This window comes from Candoia aspera, chromosome 4, assembly GCF_035149785.1.
Source record: "Candoia aspera isolate rCanAsp1 chromosome 4, rCanAsp1.hap2, whole genome shotgun sequence".
Classification (NCBI taxonomy): Eukaryota; Metazoa; Chordata; class Lepidosauria; order Squamata; family Boidae; genus Candoia; species Candoia aspera.
The window spans coordinates 44,067,389-44,088,831 of record NC_086156.1 but is presented as its reverse complement, the minus strand read 5'-3'; positions in this window follow the sequence as shown (position 1 = coordinate 44,088,831).

Genomic DNA, 21,443 nt, shown 5'->3' with positions numbered 1-21,443 from the left:
TGTCAACTTGAAACTCATAAGACATAATCAGAAGATTGGAAACTAAATCTTAAAAAGAGATTGAAAAACAGGGTATGTTTAATCTAGAGGAAAGATGGCTAAAGGGGCATTATACACAGAAAAGAAGTCACAACTTGTCTTTAGCATTCAAGAATGCACAATACGTAGAGCATAGGGGATGTAAGTTACAGAAACGCAAATTTAGGAACAACTTACTGATGGCAAGAACAGTTCAACAAGAGAATCACTTAATGAGGAACATGGTGAACTCCTGTTCATTGTGTGTGTTCAGGTAGCAACAAATGGATACTTTAAACTGGATTCCTCTACTGAGCAAGTTGGGGGGGAGATACAATAAACTATATAAAAACCATACATGAGGTTCATGGAGAAAATAAATCTATATGGTCGCTAAGAATTGACAGTTACTTGATGGCACATAATCAAACAATCAATCAATCAGTCCATCAATCACTTCATGAGGTAACTTGGTCTAAGAAAAAGTGATTGGCCCAAAATGATCCAATGGGTTTTGTGACTGAGTGGGGATTTGGACCTGAATTTCAACTGATTCCAGTCTAACACCTTAACCACTGTCTCTCCTCCTCTTCCTCCTCTTGATTTTCGCTTGACAGCAAATTCTGGATGTTCAAGGGCACAGCTATGGGCCTCAATTTACGCACCTTTGGTATAGTCTATTCTTCCCAGATTGCTGGCTTCACAGTAGATTCATGTTTACTTCCTTTTTATCCAACTTCAGTGAATCCAGAGAACCTTGCGGGTCTTCTCTTTATCCTAACAATATCCTGCCTTTCCCAAATCTGATCTGGAGGATTGGGGAGCCTGTGGAACAAATTTGGGATTTATGCAGGTACAGCAAACATGGGAAAAGAGAGAACTCAATGGGCAAAGAGTAATTCAGATTTGTGTCATGCTTTTAGCCCACTGAATACTTTTGAAGAAAAGGGGATGGGGACAGAATGATGTCCTCAAGCTGAGCTTAACTTTTGGTGATTATGTGGACACAACCACGGAGTGGTTTTGGTAGCAGAATGGCAGTGATTTGCCATTGTTTTCTTCCAGGCAGCTTTTCAATTTTCCAGTCTAGTTGACAGCCTATTCTTCTACTTCAAAATATATTTTGTCACATTGCCTTCGGAACGATTGTCATGGATATTGTCATTGGTTATACTGCATTCAGAGCAGGCTCCCCCCCCCCCCACCACCACCATTTTCTGCAAAACGCATCTGTTAAGATAAAATCTTAATATTTTCGCCCTATCTTCTTTTATGACATGTTTATATTTTAGCTAAATATAAATTCGGCAGCCTGGAATCTTTCTGTCCCTGCACTCATACTCTATTTTCTTCTTACTGGCTTAACACTGGAATAGCATAGCTCCTTTCAAGGTTCATCAGTATTAGCGTTCCTCATTTCAGCAACTGGAAAGCTTAAATAACTCAAGCTAATGAGATGCTATTTTGCTAACATTGTGACTTTTTTTTGAACCCAGCTCAGTACAAATAGTTCTGCTCCTGTTTATTCTTTCCTGTTTTTACATTCATCTGTGCCTTTTTAAAAAAAACAATAATAATCATGATAATTTGCATTTAAATACCCATTTAAATATGTATTTGTACATGAATTTTCTCTCAGAATATACATTTGTTAGTCGGTGCATATTGGTTGGTGAATAACTACATTCTAATCTACATTTGAGGTTAACAGATATGAATTGGATTAGGCGATATTACACCTCCCAAAGCTTGCATTTCCTCAGGTTCCCTACAGCTTTTTCATTTTGTACTGTAATAACAATTTACCCATGATCCATCATTCCTAATAAATATGAACAATTATTATTTTTTATTTATCTCCCAACTTCCCAAAACTATGGGCTGAATCTTAAAGGAAAAAAAGAGCTATAAACATCTAGTTGGAAGAACAATTGTTTTAAAGCAATGCTTGCCTCTTCAGCCATGGAATAAACCATGATTCAGTGCCATTTAACTCTCTGCCTGCCTACACTTGTTTTTTGGCCCCTAACCAAATGCCAGTAGCTGCTTCAGAATGTTTTACATTTAAAGGAAAGAAATATTGATGATTTGGGGGAGGGGGGAGCATCTTATGCTTTGCAATGCCAGTCAGAGTAGTATATTTCTTCCATGAAGGTCAACATGCCCTGCCATGGATTTTTATTTCTTATCTTTGAAATTTAGTCATAGTTATGACTGAAATATTTTCAGATATAGAAGTAATCAGTTTTGCTGTCTCAGTTTGTTTTATTGTCTTGTTCTCCACTCCTGTTTTCAGTTCATTAATGACAATGCTCTGGCAGCTGTTACCAAGTTGCTCTAGTTGGGAGGTAAGTGTTAGGGGCTTTACTCACAGGTCCTCATCACAAGTGGTGAGGCTGAGTGACGGACCCTAAGATTCAGATTTTGGAACACCTTCACGAACTCTTTTGCTCTTCAGAGAATTTTTTTAACTCTTTAAAAAATTCAGTCAAGTTTTATAATATCTAATTGTGTTGCTTTCCTTTTTACTGTAGTTTACTAGTTCATCTGTGTAGTTTATTAAAACCACAGTGGTTTGATAGTTAATGGCATATGCTCCAATTGCTGCCACCACCACCACCACCGCCACCTCCCCCTCCCCCCCCACCCCGTTCTCTCAGTATATTTTATTTTTCCTGCCAGAGGTCCTGTTCCTTTTACAAATAATGCACAAATTATTTTCTTGTTCATCACCTTCTATTTTTTCAATGTTGCATGAACAAGGTGTAGTAGAGCAAGATGGGCAATCTGTGATCCTTGAGAAGTTGTTGAACAACCATTTGCAGCATCCCTTGTTACTGAACATGCTGGCTGCAGCTACTGGCAACTGAAATTCAGCAATATCTGGAAAACCACAGGTTTCCCATCTCTGAAGCACAGCAACAGTTTTCATGAACAAGAGGTAAATATTCCCTTGAAGCTATGGGGTTACATTCTCAGTTTATCACCCTTCCAACTAAAACTTCCATTATTCCTAGTCACAGTGATTCTGCTAGCCAAAGATAAGCCCAATTAATCTTGATGTGTTCAGGCTGAAAAAGGTTGGATTCAACTGTTACATTGTAGCATGTGCCACTTGTAAATGCAGCAGCAAATTGATTTATTTATGAAATTTATCAACTGCTTCAATTTCAAAGATTATAAATGGCGTATAAAATAATGGAGTAATGTTGTGAGGAAAAATATGCCAAATCTTTGAAAGGCAAAGTAGAAAGAGGGCTCTGAACCGGTTACTGGTTTTCTTGGATGACCAACTCTTCTTGAGATGTGCTGTTCCAGGGCTCTATTTTATGCCTGTACCAGCAGTGATTCTAAGCTATCAAAGAAGATGAATGCAAAATTATGGGGTGGATAATTTGTATAATAACTATGTGTCTCACACAGATGTGTGTCTGCTGAAAGGTAATACCCAGCTAACCAATTTGTAATTTCATTTTGTCACTTAAAACCAAGGAATACTGAATCCCATCCGAAGGCCTTGAATCTTCTAGCTGCTTTAAAAAGCTCACGTTAATATTAATTACATGTTTGTTTTATACTTATTAGGATTACCATTTTAAAAAAAAATCAGTTGTGTTCCTTTGCCTTTAACAGCAGTTCAACACCATGGAATTTACATGGCCTAAAGTCTTCCCTGCTTTTTAGCTGTACTTCCAAGCTGTAGTTTCAGACACAGGAACTAACAATAATAAAACAATAAGTTAGCAATTCCTACTTTATTTTACTTTTAAAATAACTTTTATACTGAGAAAGCACCTGGGAAACACACACACACACGTGTGTGTGGCTTCTTGAAGTAAGATGTTGATGCACAGATTAAGAAAGTGTGGTCCTTTTAATACCATTACGTTCCAAATCCTAAAATAATATGAACAATAATGAAGACTGTTGTGAGTCATAGTCTGGTGACATGTGGAGGGGCTCAGGGTCCCCACTCTTGGGCTAATAATTCATGGACAACAGCAAGGCCTTCTGCTCTCTTTGGACTTGGATTGTACACCTTCACCCTCTGATGGACCTCCAAATCCACAATTCCCAAATGGTGCCAGGGCACTGCAGCAAACTCATAGGCATGCTGCAGGATATTTTAATACTCAGTAAATGGAATTGTCCTAATTCTCTCCAGGGCACCATGGTGCATAGCTTGGGAACTGCTAGGGAAGTTGCAAAAAATAGTAATTTTTTGCATGGCGCTAAGGGCGCCATGAACTAAGAACGTTTGGGATGCCCCCACCTTTGTTCTAGGTAAGAATTCAATTTTAACTCCCAGACAGCATGTGATTCTGGATAACGAAGTCCAGCACATCTGAAAAAAGCCCCAGATTAGGGAAGTCTGTAAAAACAATAGTCCTTTGAATAGAAGGGCCCTGACAACCCTTACTTTGAAAGACTCTCATTGTTTAGCATTGAGAACTCAGATTCCTCTTCAGCGTCTCCAAAATATACAACACGTGTTTTCAGACTCATATGAAATAGGAGAGCCACCCACTGACAGGGCTTCCATGTAGAAGGGTCAAAAAGTCAAGAAGGCCGTGACTGCATGATCAAAGCCTCATACTCGTTCGGTCATATGCTTCTTATGGGTCCATTTTTTTCCTGTTCTTCGGTTAATGTTTTTTAAATAATAAAACTATGATTGTTGGGGAAGGTGGTTAATACCACTGCAAGAAAGGACTTTAATCCCTTGCTCCTATTGTGGTTCCTTCCCAGATGCTCCTGCCATTACTCCCATTTACTAAAGAAAAGCTATAAATACAGGAACCAACCATACTGCCATCTCTTTTTGTCCCAATTACACTCAATTATTCCATATATTAAGGGACGCGGTGGCGCTGCGGGTTAAACCGCTGAGCTGTCGATCGGAAGGTCGGCGGTTCGAAACTGCGCGGCGGGGTGAGCTCCCGTTGCTCGTCCCAGCTCCTGCTCACCTAGCAGTTCGAAAACATGCAAATGTGAGTAGATCAATAGGTACCGCTTCGGCGGGATGGTAACGGCGTTCCGTGTCGTCATGCTGGCCACATGACCCGGAAGTCTGCGGACAACGCCGGCTCTAAGGCTTAGAAACGGAGATGAGCACCGCCCCCTAGAGTCAGATTCGACTGGACTTTACGTCAAGGGAAACCTTTACCTTTTATTCCATATATTGCTGCTCCGTGATTCAGTTCAGTGGACAATACCAAAAAAAGTAACAGGACTGTCCCATTCAAAACAGGACGTATGGTCAGCCTAATATCACATGTCTTTAATTGCTTGCTTATATTTATAACTTTGCTTTACAAAGGAAAATTCAAGAGCAAAACCAAGAAAATAAATAATTAAATTAAATAAATCTAAAGGGCAGTTTTCTGAAATAAAGGACTGCCCTTTATAATAAAGGAAGTATGGTCACTATATATTATACCTGTGTCTGCATTCTGTTCCTTAATGATATAGGTAAAGCTTTTTTAAAAAGTCCACAGCTAGGAGCAGGACATTTCTTCCTATTCGATGTCCCCAAAGGGAAAGAAATCATCCCTTTAGAGTGCCTGCCCCACTGGTGGGAGATTTGGCAATAGGACTGATTAAAGAAAGAGCTGAAAGGATCCTGCTAAGGGTTTCAATGGGAGAATTCTCTCTCAAATTATTTTTCAGGACTGACTTTGCTGTTGCAGCAGATTTTACCTTTACACATTACCTGGCCACCAGAAAACAGTGTACAACTGGTCAGCTTGGCTGACTGGGGAATTCTGGGAGTTGAAGTCCACAAATTTTAAAGTTGCCAAGGTTGAGAAACACTGGTCTAGTATGTACAGCTCTGTCTCTGTAATCTGAGAGTTAAAAAAGGAAGGCGTACACCACTCGTAGATTGTCCGTACTGTTTGGTTTATTGATGGAATCCACACAAATTTACGTCTTAAGAGTAGAAAAAAAAATCTACTGTAGATGTCGAAAATGAAAGAAAGCACCCCTGAACAAGATGCAGTAAATCAATATTCATTTTTAATATAAGAAGGCACAATTGTGCCTTCCTAATCTTTGATTCAATATGTAAATACTCTGTGGGCACAATTTCTATGTTGCATAAATTATGCAACATAATTTACCTTGTATTCTAAAGAACTAGTTTTAGAACTAGAACTAGTTTAGAACTTGTTAGAATAGATCTAGCTTAGAACTAACTGTTCCTCTGTTTAAAACCCACATGAGATAGAATAGTCCAACACTTAGCCTTGGACTGGGAGACCAAAATTCAAGTCCTTTCTCATCCATGAAAGCTCACTGGGCTGTGTTCCCACAACATGTTGGGAATCCCTAGGCCCTGTTCCAGGGATTCCAGTCCCTGGGCCCTGTTCCCACAACATGCTTAACCCAATCATCCACTGACCCAGTAAAATCTCCTTACCAGTTTTTGCAGCATACAGTCACGCTACAGTCAAAAATCTGGGGGCAATAGAGTCCCCACCCATTTACTCTAAGAAATGCTTAGTATCCTGGTAAATCTTCCCCACTGACTAAGCATCCAACAGTGGTCATGGCTTGATCATTACTGCCTTCAATATTTAGGACGTGTGTTCTATGCCACCAGACCTCAGAAATGAGTTCTGTTATGGATGAACCTGCTTTTCCAGCCCCAGTTTCTCTCCAGCTTTTTTTCTTGCAGAACCAGGTAGCCAAAAAAAAAAATGTTATTTGATTGGGTTAAGGTGATTCCACAACAAAACTGACTTGATATAAAATAACCTTATGTATTGCTGGGCCTGTTTAATTTGATCCTGGGGAGTTAATTGACTGGGTCAGTTGTCCCACAGCATACAAACACCCTGCATTGACCCAATTATGTGGGTTGTGAAAATAGAGCAATTAGCCTTCAGCCCCATTTACTGCAAAGTGTTGTTTGGTGAGAACTGGAGGTCTTATGTGCACCATTCTGAGCTTTGAAAGGAAAAACATGGTATAGATCTAATGAGAACTCAGTCACCACCCTGACTACTCTGTAGGCAGACAGTGGTAGGCTTCCAGCTCCATGTTTTAGCCCGACATATTTCTGTTTTTGTTCTGCACCCTGCTTTGAGAAATAAAATGTTACCACTGCCAACATGGACCTTTGAAATGGTATCCCCATTCCTGACCTATCTCATCAAAAACAAAAGGCAAGGAAGCCCTGACAGAAGTATATGTTATAGCCTGATGTTTAGCAAACTAGCCTCATTTAAAAAATATATTTCAATTCAGAAATCAGGTTGGAATCTTTGATATTTTTTCCAGCAGCTTTTGACACCTTATAAATTAATTTTCCTATATTGAGCTCACCATGTGTGTGCTGAGCTAGAAAGAAAAACTTTGCTTAGGAGCCATTGTGGTCTAAGGATGTAGCTCACACAACTGATGAGACTATTACTTCAGATTGAGGACACCTTTATGCAAAGTAATGGTCTTCTCTGACTAGGGAAAATTAGATGGTATTGAGAAAAGTTGTAGTCTGATCATCTCCTTACACACTTTATTCAATATGCAGCGAACAGCCTGGTGTCACACTCAGTATAGCTGGGCTGACCCTGGCTTCCTACATCAATTTTCACTCTTTTCTGGTTTTGTGGGGTGGATGAACCTAGCACAGTGGTATCCACAGGGTGTGGATCAATCTAGCACAGTGAAGGTAAGGTGCCATCTTCACTTCCCAGAATGTCTCTGAACTCTGTGACTTACTTTGCAGTATAAACCGTGCTCTGGAGATAGACTGTTCTATACCTGTTGCTTAGTTTTAAGCTAAGCATTATTGCCTGGCCTGGTAAATGTATTTGAAGTGGTACAAGGATGGATGGGAGCTCAGCCTGGGATGGAAGGGGAGGACCAGGCTACACAGGTTTAGGCATTGATGGTCTGAAGGCCCTTATACTCAGGGCATCCTCAAACCTGATACCAGCTCTGTCAGTTTGTATCTATGTTTGAGCTGTATCTTGAAGTTATCCATTTCAGATACAAACTAATCATCATTTATGAAAACCAGGATGACGTTTTGAGTCAAACTCAACTCATGGTGGCTTCCTCAAGCAAGTCCATGTAGTTTCCATATAGTTTGCCACTGCCACCTTCTGGGATGTTTGTTGACTTCCCAGTTTAGCTTACAATGCTTTATTTCCTGGTAATCTGCCATCCAAATACCATCCAGGCTCAATCCAGCTTGTTTTCTGAGCCCAGAAAAGGATAGCCAAGATAGAAGTAAGGTAAATGATAGATGGTTGGCAGGGAAAGATTTAAGGTAGTGCTGTGCAGAACAATTATTTTGCTTTTTTTTTCTTTTAATTTGAGAAAAGAGAGTTTGCCTTTGAAATGTCTATCAAAGGAGCTATCGGGTGGAATGTGGTGTCAGTGGTCAAAGGCCAGTGTGTTTGTGAATGTCCTGACTTTTTTTGTACAATCATCTCATCAACTGTCTGTGGCCTCTGGGAATGGTTCATAGAGGGTGTCTAAAAAGTCAAGATGGCGGTTGCAATCTTGTGATTAAAGCTCCACCCCTTTTGTATGTCAACGCACATCCATGAGGATGGGGCTTTCAACCACCATCTCATCTTTTTGGACCCCTCTTTCCCCGCAGACAGTGCTGGCAGCTTCCCTGACTTCCTGTGTTTCAGTTAAATCCTAAGGAAGACATTTGTCACACAACAGTAAGTTTATTTTTTTCCAGGTACAGCAGTATGAACAATAGGTCAGAATAGGGCTCTGCACACCTGGAGAGTAATTCAGAAGGACTTTGGACCTCACACAAACACAAGATTTCCCTGCTACTTACTGAAGCAGTGCAACTTTTTTCAGGCTTTTTTTTGCAGTTGCTACAGTTGCTTACAGCTTACAGTTGAGCCTTGTGTGGCACAGAGTGGCAGGTGGCAGTATTGCAGCCGAAACTCTCCCCGCAACCCGAGTTTGATCCCAGCGGAAGCTGGATTCTCTCTTGGGTAGCTGACTCAGGTTGACTCAGCCTTCCATCCTTCCGAGATCGGCAAAATGAGCACCCAGCTTGCTGGGGAAGGTGACGACTGGGGAAGGCAATGGCAAACCACCTTGCTGTAGTCTGCCAGGAAAACGTCACGAAAGTGGCATCCCCCCAAAGGGTCAGACGTGACTTGGTGCTTGCACAGGGGACCTTTCACCTTTCACACATTTGCTTTAAGGCAGGGGTGTCTGTGTGTGTGTGTGTGATCATGACTGAGCAATCAAAGCCCTACCTCTTTTTTACCTTCACTGTATGCATGACACACGTGAAACGGAGCTTGATTCCTTTGATCGCGTGGATGCCTCAGCTTTAAGGTGTGTATTCATTAAAGTTAACACAACTCTTAAAGCAGTTGCAACTTTTGTTCAAGTGGTGCAGAAGCCTAAAAATAAGAAAAAGAAAGCAAAAAGAAAAAATTAAAGGACTATCAGAGAAGTGCTGTACTTGCATAAGGTATAAAGCACCACTTCTGAATCATTTTTGAAACATGCAAATGCATGAGCGATGAAAAAAATGGTGGGAGAAAACAGGAACACCATCAATAGCACTTATCACCATCTCCAAAAATAAAATAAGCTCAGAAGCATGACCAAGTGAAAGGTGTATGCCAGCATCCTGAAAGCGAGGGGGACAAACAACAGCCATCTCCAAAAGGAAAGAAAGCTTTTGAAAAAGCAAGGCAGAGTTTAGCACAGCTTGCATTTAATCAGACATATTCACTCTTTTCTTGCTGAAAATAATTCCCTCTCAAAGAATGGTTTGAAATTGCCCAAAAGTGGGAAAACAAGAACAGCAAGTTAAACAGGACAAAAAGACACTGATTTGCATGAACTTGCATGCATTGAGGCATACATATAGAGTTAAATGCTGAAAACTTTGCTTTTCACCCACATGGGGAGACTGTGACCAGTCTTTTAACTGTTGGTTGACAACTTCAGGGACAACACATTTTATGGCTAGCTTTAAACTAGGCTTGTACTAAGCTGCCCTTCAAATGGAGGACATCTTCAGATACCATCGCTCTTTAGACTGGGGACTATGAAATACCTACTGTAGAATATTCTTCTATTTGGTTGCGCGTATTTGTATACTTTGGCTCAGAGCTTCTTGGAGGTGGAAATGTAAGGTGAATTCTAGATTGTTCTTATTTTAACCTGTATGAGTGTGTGTGTGTTTAACTCCTTTTATGGTTTTTTCTCCTTATTTTCATGGTGTTTTATAAATATATATTGCCTCTGTTCACATAATGCAAAGCATTTTTAAGGATAGTGATCCAAGGATTTGGCTGGGCTAGGCCACAGCTTTGTATTAGCAACAGCCATACATTTGTGAATAAAGACTTAGAAAATCAATCCTCACTTAAATTTACCTCTGTGTGACATCTAATCTGCTTCAAGGTGGTCAATAATTCAGGACAAATCAATTTCATCTGCTGTAAAGAAATCTCTGCTTAGTACAGAAACAGTGGTGTTTTTCTTCTGCTATGTATTGCTTAGAAACTGGTGATTTTGAAATTATGATTTATGAACTGCTCCTGGTTTAGGTATGTGAGAGAATGAGAAACAAATTCTATTTGGTATCTGCAAGGTTGACAACATGGTTCTAGGGGTACGTTACTTAAATAAATCCTTAAAAGTGCACACTTTTGTTAATCTGTTTTTCTTTGCTTTTTTCCACTAACGCTACAGAGGCACGAAAACTAAATAATTAAATCCTGTTGATAAATACATCTCCTGTCCCTTGAGATAAAAATTACTACTACCCTAACCAAATGTCAGATATGCGGAAACATGAAGCTAGAGGTTTGACAGGTGGAAAATATTTCTGGCGTGCATTTTACTGCCTGACTCTAGTTGAGATTAATTGCCTGGCTGCAGTCCTCAGTGTACCAATGAAATTGAATTCAAAATCAATCAAGCAGAAGAAAGAGGGAGATTTTAAAGAAAATGCCTCCTTGGAGTCTCCTTCTAATTCCCAATTACTTCCATTTCTTCAGGATTCTGCCTTTGAACAGCTCCCCTGCTTCTCATCCTTGCACGTGCCATGTATAATTCTACCAAATATGCACAGCTTAAAAAATGGGAGAGGGAACGTTCATCAGGATTTAAATCTATTGAATTGCAATTTTTAAAGGCCATCAAAGAAAGACAAGTTTGTAAGACAAGGTCTTAGTAAACCTGTTAGGTCTGAAGAAAACCTTAATTCTAATTACACTTATTTCTCTTTTGAAAAAGTTAATGTCATTTTTTTTTATAACTGTCAAACACTATATCCTAATTCATTATGGACAATGTAGGAGGACTGCCGTATTAGTCCATGGTAGCCAAAAAAAATCAGAATATCTCGTAGCACCTTTTTAGACTAGCAAATTTTATTAAAAGGCATAAACTTTTGAGAGCTACAGCTCACTTCACCAGATGCATAGTGCACCTTGACTGATGTCAGACTTAAATTGGGATAAGTTGGAAAGGGAGAGGAAAACAGGTTTGTTATTTACAGATGCAAGTTACTGGGCATGTGAGACAGATTACAAGTACTTTACCAATTAACAGTTGTAATACATCAAATCCTACATGAGTTTCGCTATTCTGTGTAACTGACAAGCGAGCTGTACCTCACAGAAGCTTATGTCTTTTAATAAAATGTGTTAGTCTGAAAAGTTGCTATCAGAGTCCTAATTGATGCCCTTGCTAAAAATGGATATGGATTGCAGCTTTGTGATTACAGCAGATGGCAGCACCAAGCCAGCCCTGGTTAAGCCTGAATAAACTGAACCATGTGGCTGTAGTAGCTTTATTTATTACTGCATATGCTTGGTACTTAGATAAGAGACCAGAAAAAAATTGAGGACTGTAAGTTAGACTGGGAAGTAGAAAAGACATCTTTGGAAAAAGACAACGCTAAACTACTAGGTGGTACGTAGATGTGAAGTGATCAAAATCTGAGCTCAACTCAGAATCTTTCCCTTTTTTAAAAAAAATGTTTTTGTGAGTCAAGCTAAAGAAAGCTCAACAAGCTAAAGCTGAAGGAATTTAGTATAAGAACACTTTTCTCATTGCTGGTGGGGAAAGGAAGAAGAAAAAAGCAATATTCATGGAACAGAACAGAGCATGACAGCAGAGTTCTGAAATGACACTCTTGGGAAAAGGAAAAATAAACTCAGATATGTTAGCTCTTAAGACAAGAATCCTAAACCCCTGGTTGGGCAGTATTTCTTTTTAGGATCAACTAAAATGTTTTTTTAAAAGTCATATCAGAGTTATCCAACAAGCAAGGCACACTCTTCGCAATTTGTCACACTTTTATATACTGAGTGTAGCAGGAAATAATGTTGCTAGATCAAACTCTTGGAAGGGTTATCTAAGGGCCTTTCTACCCATTCTTGAATCAGAAAACTATACCAGGGTAAACATGCTGTCCCACTGTCAGCTCCTATCCTCCTATTGCCTCTGTTCCCAGTCCTTGCAGTCACTGCAAGGACTTCTCTCCAAGGTGACAAAGCCTAACGAATGTTATATGCCTTGAGGCTGCCCTGATAATAAGGTGGGGGGGGGAGACATTGCTTCTACATCAATACAGATAGAAGGATGACTTAAATGTGACTTATTCTAGGGCTCAGACAAGATGGTGATGCCATGAGAATGCAGCAGACCAAAAGGGTAGTGAGAACATGCCTGTAATGTGGTTAGATTCAAAGGGGGAAAGGCCCTAATGTTCAAGCTACACCTAGGATTACTGAAGCAGAGAAACATGCAATGGCTTATATATCGTTTAAAAAAACACAGAACATCCTTAAATACATGGGACTCTTCAGAGAAGACAGAAGCAAACAGATTCTGAGCAATTCTTCTGTCCCTTTTCTCCAACAGGCAGACAAACTAAAAAAGCTGATGAGTGCTGATGGAAGCCTGAAAGTGTATAAATGTTAAAAACAGAACATTAATTATTAAAGATCAGTGCCAGCTGGAGCTGCCATCTGGATCTTGCTTCTAGGGTTAACTGAGCAGAAAGTAGGCTGGGGATCTGGAAGACTAATACAGAACACCTTATACAAGGAACACAAGATGAATAGCAGTAACAACACCCAGAAATCTATCTTTAGCCCTTCTACCCATGTTTCTGAGCTGGATTCAGAATAATTCATCCCACCTGAACTCTGGCAGCAGCAGTACTGTTGTATAACCCAGACAGGCCTGCAACTTGGGTCTGTGTCACCTAGGGCAAACATGGATTCCGCCCCCCAACCCGTGAGTTGGTAGGGAGGTGTTAGCAAGTTTTATTATTCTATTATACATTAAATTAATAAAACATTCAGTATACAAGTACTATTTTGGCATTTTGGCATCGCCCCAGCGTGGCACCCGGGGCACATGCCCCACTTCCCCCCCACCCCCAGTTGTGGCTCTGAACCCAGATCGCTACATCTCATTCCACATAAACACAGGAATTTTGATATGTTTTTGCTGGATGGCTGCCATTCTAGATTTCTTGAACCCCTGGTCTCACTTCGTTCTAATCCAGATCTACCGTGTATGTCTCACTACCAGGACATGCAAGATAGGGTGTAATTTTTTTTAAGTGTTCTTTGAGCCCTAACACTTACTATCCTGCCTAAATATGCACTACTGAATATTAGAGGTTTTATGGAGCAAGCAGGTAAGATAATCATAACAAGGAGATTAACAGGATGGCAACAACAGATTAACCTGTTGCCAAACCAACCAGCATGCAATTTCTCCTAACACATTCCCAACACACATTATTAAAAGGGTGACAAAGAGTCTGTTATCATGTTGACAGGCTTATTAAAGATATCTGGGACAATGAAAAAGGCAGAAAAATTCCCACGAAGGTGTCATTTCACTTTGGCAACTTATAGTATAAATAAGTTCATAAAATTATCAGTGGCCTCTTGCTGCTTAGGACTCCCATATGAAACTTTGGTAAGTACACTGAGCTTCCATACAGCACAGAGGGGGATCCACTTCTTTGAAAGCATTTGAGTGTGTCTGCAAGTGCATGTATGTGGAAGTCCACATAGTTGCAGCTTGCCACGATGGAAAGATGACACGTGTGGTGACATCATAAAGCAAATTCCACCCTTATATCCTTGCCTTTGTGTCTGACACAAGGGCTTCAGTCACAGAGTTTGCATCATGATGTCAAGATCTGTGTTCCATCATTTGCCTTCCTCTCCTATGGAAGTCTGTCACATTAAATGCATCTAGTAGATAAGCAGAAGCCACTGAACATATGGCCAGCAATGAGGATTTAAAGTCATGGGTCTACTAATCAGGAACCAGTTCCCTGAAAAATACTTCTAACATGACAGTGCTTGCTAGGAGAAGGCAGAGGAACAGTTGCAACCAGCTGTCTGTGACAAAATTCACAATCCCACAGGTCAGGTGTTACCAGTGTTCTGGGGGTTTGGAAGGGCTTTGCAGACACAGTTGTGTGAGATAGATAAACTGCAAGCCCAGTTGAGTAAGTCTAAAGGCCTTCAATGAAACAAACTGGCACTGAGGAACCTGGTGTCTTGTTTCGCAAACAGGCAACCAGGGCCACATATAGAACAGGGCGGAGCAATTTCCTTACAAGAGACATTTCTAGACCTACAATAAATAGCAGACTTGGCCTTTCAACCTGGTTGCTAGGGAACACTCTGCAATTAACAAGCCCTATGATACTCAGTTTGCATGCTTGGGTGTGATCTCTTGCCATCATTGTCCAACCTGGATGACTCAGTGGTCCTCAAAAAGGACTTCATATACAGGCTGCAATTTCCCCATCTATTCAGAGGTGGCTCCTGGATTCTAAGCTTAACTATTGCTGGTATTTCTCAAGATGTTTCCAGGTGGCTCCATTTTTACTTTACTTCCCCTGATTGCTCACAAACCAGTTTAAAGCTGACATTTAATCTTTTATTCCTCTTTGACTCTGAAGTCCTGGGAGCAGATGGGGAATATCAGAAGCCAACCAGATCTCTCTCCAGCTGATCAATTTTGTTGTTTATTCATTCAGTCGCTTCCAACTCTTCGTGACTTCATGGACCAGCCCACGCCAGAGCTTCCTGTCGGTCGTCAACACCCCCAGCTCCCCCAGGGACGAGTCCGTCACCTCTAGAATATCATCCATCCACCTTGCCCTTGGTTGGCCCCTCTTCCTTTTGCCCTCCACTCTTCCTAGCATCAGCATCTTCTCCAGGGTGTCCTGTCTTCTCATTGTGTGGCCAAAGTATTTCAGTTTGGCCTTTAATATCATTCCCTCAAGTGAGCAGTCTGGCTTTATTTCTTGGAGGATGGACTGGTTTGATCTTCTGGCAGTCCAAGGCACTCTCAGAATTTTCCTCCAACACCACAGTTCAAAAGCATCTATCTTCCTTCTCTCAGCCTTCCTTATGGTCCAGCTCTCGCAGCCATATGTTACTACGGGGAACACCATTGCTTTAACTATGCGGACCTTTGTTGTCAGTGTGATGTCTCTGCTCTTAACTATTTTATCGAGATTTGTCATTGCTCTTCTCCCAAGGAGCTGATCAATACTAGCATTTAAAAAACAGGATGTGATCAACATTGTCCTCAACGTTCCCCCACAAAGAATGTGCAGTCACACATCAAATATGTACCAGCCCTTCAAGGTAGATCGGAATAGGAAGCCAGAGTTATGAATGCGAATACTACTTCTATTATAAGGTTACAGTAGCAAAGTCTCGCAAGTCTGAATGCGCTCTTCCCCGCTCCCTCCCTTTATCTTCATGAGAACTAGGTAGGGTCATGTCTGAGATGCTTTCTCAAATTACATTTCTGCCCCGGACTCAGATTTCTCTTTTCTGACCATTGCCTTGGCTGAAGCTCTTCCTCCTGTTCTTCAGGGTTATTCCTTCTTCCCATTGCATCATGTTTTCAAGTATGTGTGCATAAGACAGAAAGTGCATTATGTTTTTATTACAAAAGGGAACATTACATTCCAGAAGTTCTGTCACCCATTCCTGGCTGGCCACATTTCAACAGAAACAGAACCCAGAATGATTTGTATGTGCTGGGTTTGCTAGAAACAAAACCCAAAACAGCTTTGGATGTTTCGGCCACTTAGAGCAAGTGTTTGCCCCGGGGCAGAAGTGTTCTAATTAAAACGAAAATGAGGAGAGATTGGCAGGTTCGGTATCTCTCACCAAGGCACAATCCTTTCAGTTAATTACCTCCTCCAGGCCACGAGAATATCCTAGCAGAAAATATGAAATAACCTCTTTTAAATATACATAATCTGCGCTGGAATCTAATCTAGCAGGAGGTCAGGAACATGGACTACTTAAAAGTTCAGTGGCAGATTTACTCCCACCCACACATACACCCCATACCAGAAGCAAATAAACAAGATTTGCATTTCTACCTGGTAGAAACAGAGCAAGCAAACAAGCAAAAGTTACTTAGGAGAGAGGCCCTATCCTGGGAAACATACAAAAAATCCCTCTCTGTCTGCCAGACTGTATAAATCTACATTTATATAACCGTATATAACTACATTCACAGTGTATACAGTATAACCGCATTCGCAGCGTCAGTACTCAGTAGCATACAGAACAGAAGATTTGTCATGTTCCCCGTTGCAAGGCATATGTGCATCACAATGGGGAACATGCACATTAGGTAAGAGGAAGGGATAAGCATAATCCCTAAATCACTCAAGCACCCATAATCCAGAAGGGAACCCCCAACACGATAGATAAGCCCTTCAGACCAAGCTTAGCACCCATCAAAAGGCAAGGGGAATGCCTTCCCATGTCCCCCGGGGATGCGTTCACACCTCCCTCAGGCACGCATATCCACAGAGTAATGCCCAACATAATGGGAGCACCCATCAGGCAGTAATTAACGCATATCAGAAGATTGGGGAAACACCTTCAGAGGACACACCCAGTCTGGACGAAGACAGGGAGACAAAGGAGATAGCCAGGATCGCCCATCAGCTGACACATCGAGGTCTCAAGCACCCATCTGGTCCTGGCCCGAGGGTGGAGAAGCACGTCGTCCGCCAGCAAAGTATAAACAGGGCACCCTGTCACCACATAAGGATTCCCGTCTTTCTCTGCACGCATTCCGTTTCAATAAAGCCGGAAATCCTTAGACCCTCTAAGTGAATCCGTGTTTTATTCGAGGCGAGGCTGCCCTGACAAGATTCATGAGTCCCACACATCTTGCTCAGCAAAATAACTCTTCTTTTTACCCCTTAAGTGCTAAAAAGATAGAAAAATTGCAGCAAAAACATCAAACTGAAAAGTCTGACATGCTTTTGTGGCAAAAGGCCCCATGGCCTCATGCAGTACTCAAGAGCATGAACAGAGTGCATCCACACTCCTTCAACAGTCCAGTAAGACAAGATTCAACTTAAGGAAGGTGAGTTGAAGCAAACCAGCAAAATCATTCAACATTTCTTTCTAAACCATATTAACAAAGAGGCAATCTGACATGGTGGTAATGAGTTTCTTCCTCTAGGCCCAAAGCACTTTAAAAAAAAATTAATAATTATGTTTAAAAAACTTACAAAATATTACTGATGTTGTTGAGCAAGTATGAGTGGATTTACTCCAACACAGCATGCATCATGCTGAAGAGACTTTATGACAAAAAGGCTAATATTAAACATAATCTTTTAATCTTTAACTTTTATGGAACAACTACATTCTAAATTAAATTTAAATGCTGAAGATGGAAATTAATGAAAAGTTTCAAGGTGGGGGCAGGAACAGGGTTGAAGTTACAATCTGCATCTCCCAAAGGGAGAGTTTGGTTTTTGTCATCATGCTGGACAGATTTCAATAAATAAATCCCATTTTTCTACTCCAAATATACAAGGAAGTGGGTAATCATGCTGGAACACCCTAATCATACAATATTTTATAATCTATAGAAGGCAAGCATCTTTTGAAATAAACTAACCCATTATGCTTTAACCACCAGTATTAAAGAGAGCTATACAATCGTGATTTCTTTTCACCCTGCCATTTGCCATGTTGCAGTGTCTTCTAGGATTGCATCAGTAGTTAGCGCATAGACTCTTATGTTACTGTACCGATGGTCATGGACAATAGTTAATGCAGTCTTCCTTAACTACAATCTAATTCAGTGTCTGGGTTTTGTCGTCATATGCCAAAGCACAATATGGCTTAGTGTATAAAACCAGCTCACTGGTTCATATTAGGAAAGACACTATTGCTCTTGGCATCTGTGACTATTGCTGCTAATTTGTGCACCGATGCTTAATTTAGGATTTGCAGGATGGATAGCAAAGAATGAGAACGCCAAGGGAGACACCATGACAGCAACAAACTTTCAAGAATATACTCACAGCACCGGGGGTCCATCCTTAATCTGACAGGTGGGCCCAATTGGCAAGGACGGTCCCGGAATTTGACTCACAAAGGCAGTGTTTCTCAACCTTGGCAATTTTAAGATGTGCAGACTTCAACTCTCAGAATTGCTGGCTGGGGAAGTCTGGGAATTGAAGTCCCCATATCTTAAAGTTGCCAAGGTTGAGAAACACTGCACAAAGGGGTTGCTTTCATTGGGCAAGTTTTACAGCCCTGCAATCTCTCTTTCCCCCTCCATCCCCAGAGTCGCTTAGTTTAGGCATCAGCAAACGGAGGTTACATATTAGAGGATTTAGTGTCTAGCAGAAGCATTGCTAATAACAAGGCAGCAGGAGATGACGGCATCCCAGCTGAACTGTTCAAAATCTTGCAGGATGATGCTGTCAAGGTAATGCATGCTATATGCCAGCAAATTTGGAAAACACAAGAATGGCCATCAGATTGGAAAAAATCAACTTATATCTCCATACCAAAAAAGGGGAACACTAAAGAATGTTCAAACTATCGCACAGTGGCACTCATTTCACATGCCAGTAAGGTAATGCTCAAGATCCTGCAAGGTAGACTTCAGCAATTCATGGAGCGAGAATTGCCAGATGTACAAGCTGGGTTTAGAAAAGGCAGAGGAACTAGGGACCAAATTGCCAATATCCGCTGGATCATGGAAAAAGCCAGGGAGTTTCAGAAAAACATCTATTTCTGTTTTATTGACTATTCTAAAGCCTTTGACTGTGTGGACCATAACAAACTGTGGCAAGTTCTTAGTGGTATGGGGATACCAAGTCATCTTGTCTGCCTCCTGAAGAATCTGTATAACGACCAAGTAGCAACAGTAAGAACAGACCACGGAACAACGGACTGGTTTAAGATTGAGAAAGGAGTACGGCAGGGCTGTATACTCTCACCCTACCTATTCAACTTGTACGCAGAACACATCATGTGACGTGCTGGGCTTGAGGAATCCAAGGCTAGGGTTAAAATTGCTGGAAGAAACATTAACGATCTCAGATATGCAGATGATAGCACTTTGATGGCTGAAAGCGAAGAGGAACTGAGGAGCCTCATGATGAAGGTGAAAGAAGAAAGTGCAAAAGCTGGCTTGCAGCTAAACCTCAAAAAAAAACCAAGATTATGGCAACCAGCTTGATTGATAACTGGCAAATAGAGGGAGAAAACGTAGAGGCAGTGAAAGACTTTGTATTTCTAGGTGCAAAGATTACTGCAGATGCTGACTGCAGTCAGGAAATGAGAAGATGTTTAATCCTTGGGAGAAGAGCAATGACAAATCTCGATAAAATAGTTAAGAGCAGAGACATCACGCTGACGCTTGTCTAAGCAGCCCCTCTTCCAGGTGTTAATTGAAAACTGCAGATCAATCACAGGACAGTGACTCAAATGAACTCTTTGAACTCTTTGGAGAGTGAATTCGAAATAAATGCTATGACAGCCATGTGTAGTATACGTCTCTCTCATAAGTCTGACCTCTCAAGAGCACCATACATTGTTAGGCAATGTGTGTCCATGTGCATATACCCAGGAGTACATCAAACTGAGTTGGGAGATTATGGGTACTGAAGTCCAACTCATGGGAAAGATGGGTAGTAGAGAAAGCTGCTGTAGTATGAGACAGAGTTTCTGAAACTGTATCAGAAGGAAAACCTAACCTAAAGTTTCTCATTTGATCTCAATAATCCTAACATGAACAGTTGACAGATACTGAAGAATGAATGAAAGGCCAAACAATGTTGTCATCTTTCAATGAAGCATCTTGTTTTTGGTGCAGTGTACAGGAATAGCTTTCTTGGTGCTTCTGTGTTACAATTCTCAACCTCCCAGTATCACTGTGTAGCTGTTCTGTCCTGCCCCAGATTTTCCCCACCCCTTCTATTTTTTAAACATACTGCTTTTGGCCACTTCAAAGTCAGACTTATCAGGGTGGCCAGAACTGAGATTGCTTTAGGTGTCTTTTTAACAGACAACAGTCCACTCAATGTAAGCTGTAATATCAACATTAAACAACACCAAGGAGTCAAACAAGTTAAGATGGTGGCAGTGATGGTACAATCAAAGCTTCACCTGTTTTGTACACTGTATGTGCAACACACACACACAAGACAAAGCTTCAATCATACTGTTGCAACCACCATCATAACATTTTTGACCATACCCTGGGGACACCTCTGAGCAATACATTCATATATTTATAGTTGACCTTACTTTAAGAAGTTCCATAGACATGATTCTGAACATGGGTAAAGCAATAGTATATACTTACCTGATGTGATCCTTGATTTCCCAAACACTACGTGCTCAGATGGCACAGTTCTGCAAGTAACACTTTGGGAAACATACTCATTTGCATCAGTCTACCTAACTCATAATCTTGGAGGAATCTCATAATTCTAACGCAAGATTGAGGACTGCATATTACAAGGAATGTGGAACAAATTGGTTGCTGATTTTAATCAAGGATGGTAATTATGATTAAATGAAATGTCTGTTTATTATCACCACTGCTATTAGGAAAAAATGGGCAGCAGTCTTAGGACACACCCAATATTAAATATACCCTGAATTTTATATACTGAATCAATCACCTTCCATTTGTTCATCATCTGGGGCTGGAGAGGTACAAATGGAAAGGTGACACATTGCCCTCATTTACTCCCATCTATAGATCATCAGGATGATATTCTTTCCAATCAGTAGTTGTGTGAGGGGAAGGCAGAGTTGCAGCCCCACCAGTATTTTTGGACTACTCCCAGAATCCCTGAGTATTACTTTTGTTGGCAAAGCTAAGGGGATTTGGAGTACATGATAATCAGGAAGGTTTAAGTTTCCTGGCCAAGCCTCATCTGTACATTCTTCCTTTATCAGAGAAACAGGTAGCCACCTCTCCAGTTTATCAATGGGTGGTTAAAAAGATGACCAAGAAATCTCCACCCTAATAACTTAGAGACAAATTGGACGCTAAAGAAAATGTGACTAGTTGCCAAGATTCCTGTAACTTCCCCCTTTCAATACATTTGGTTGAAGAAGACACTGAGA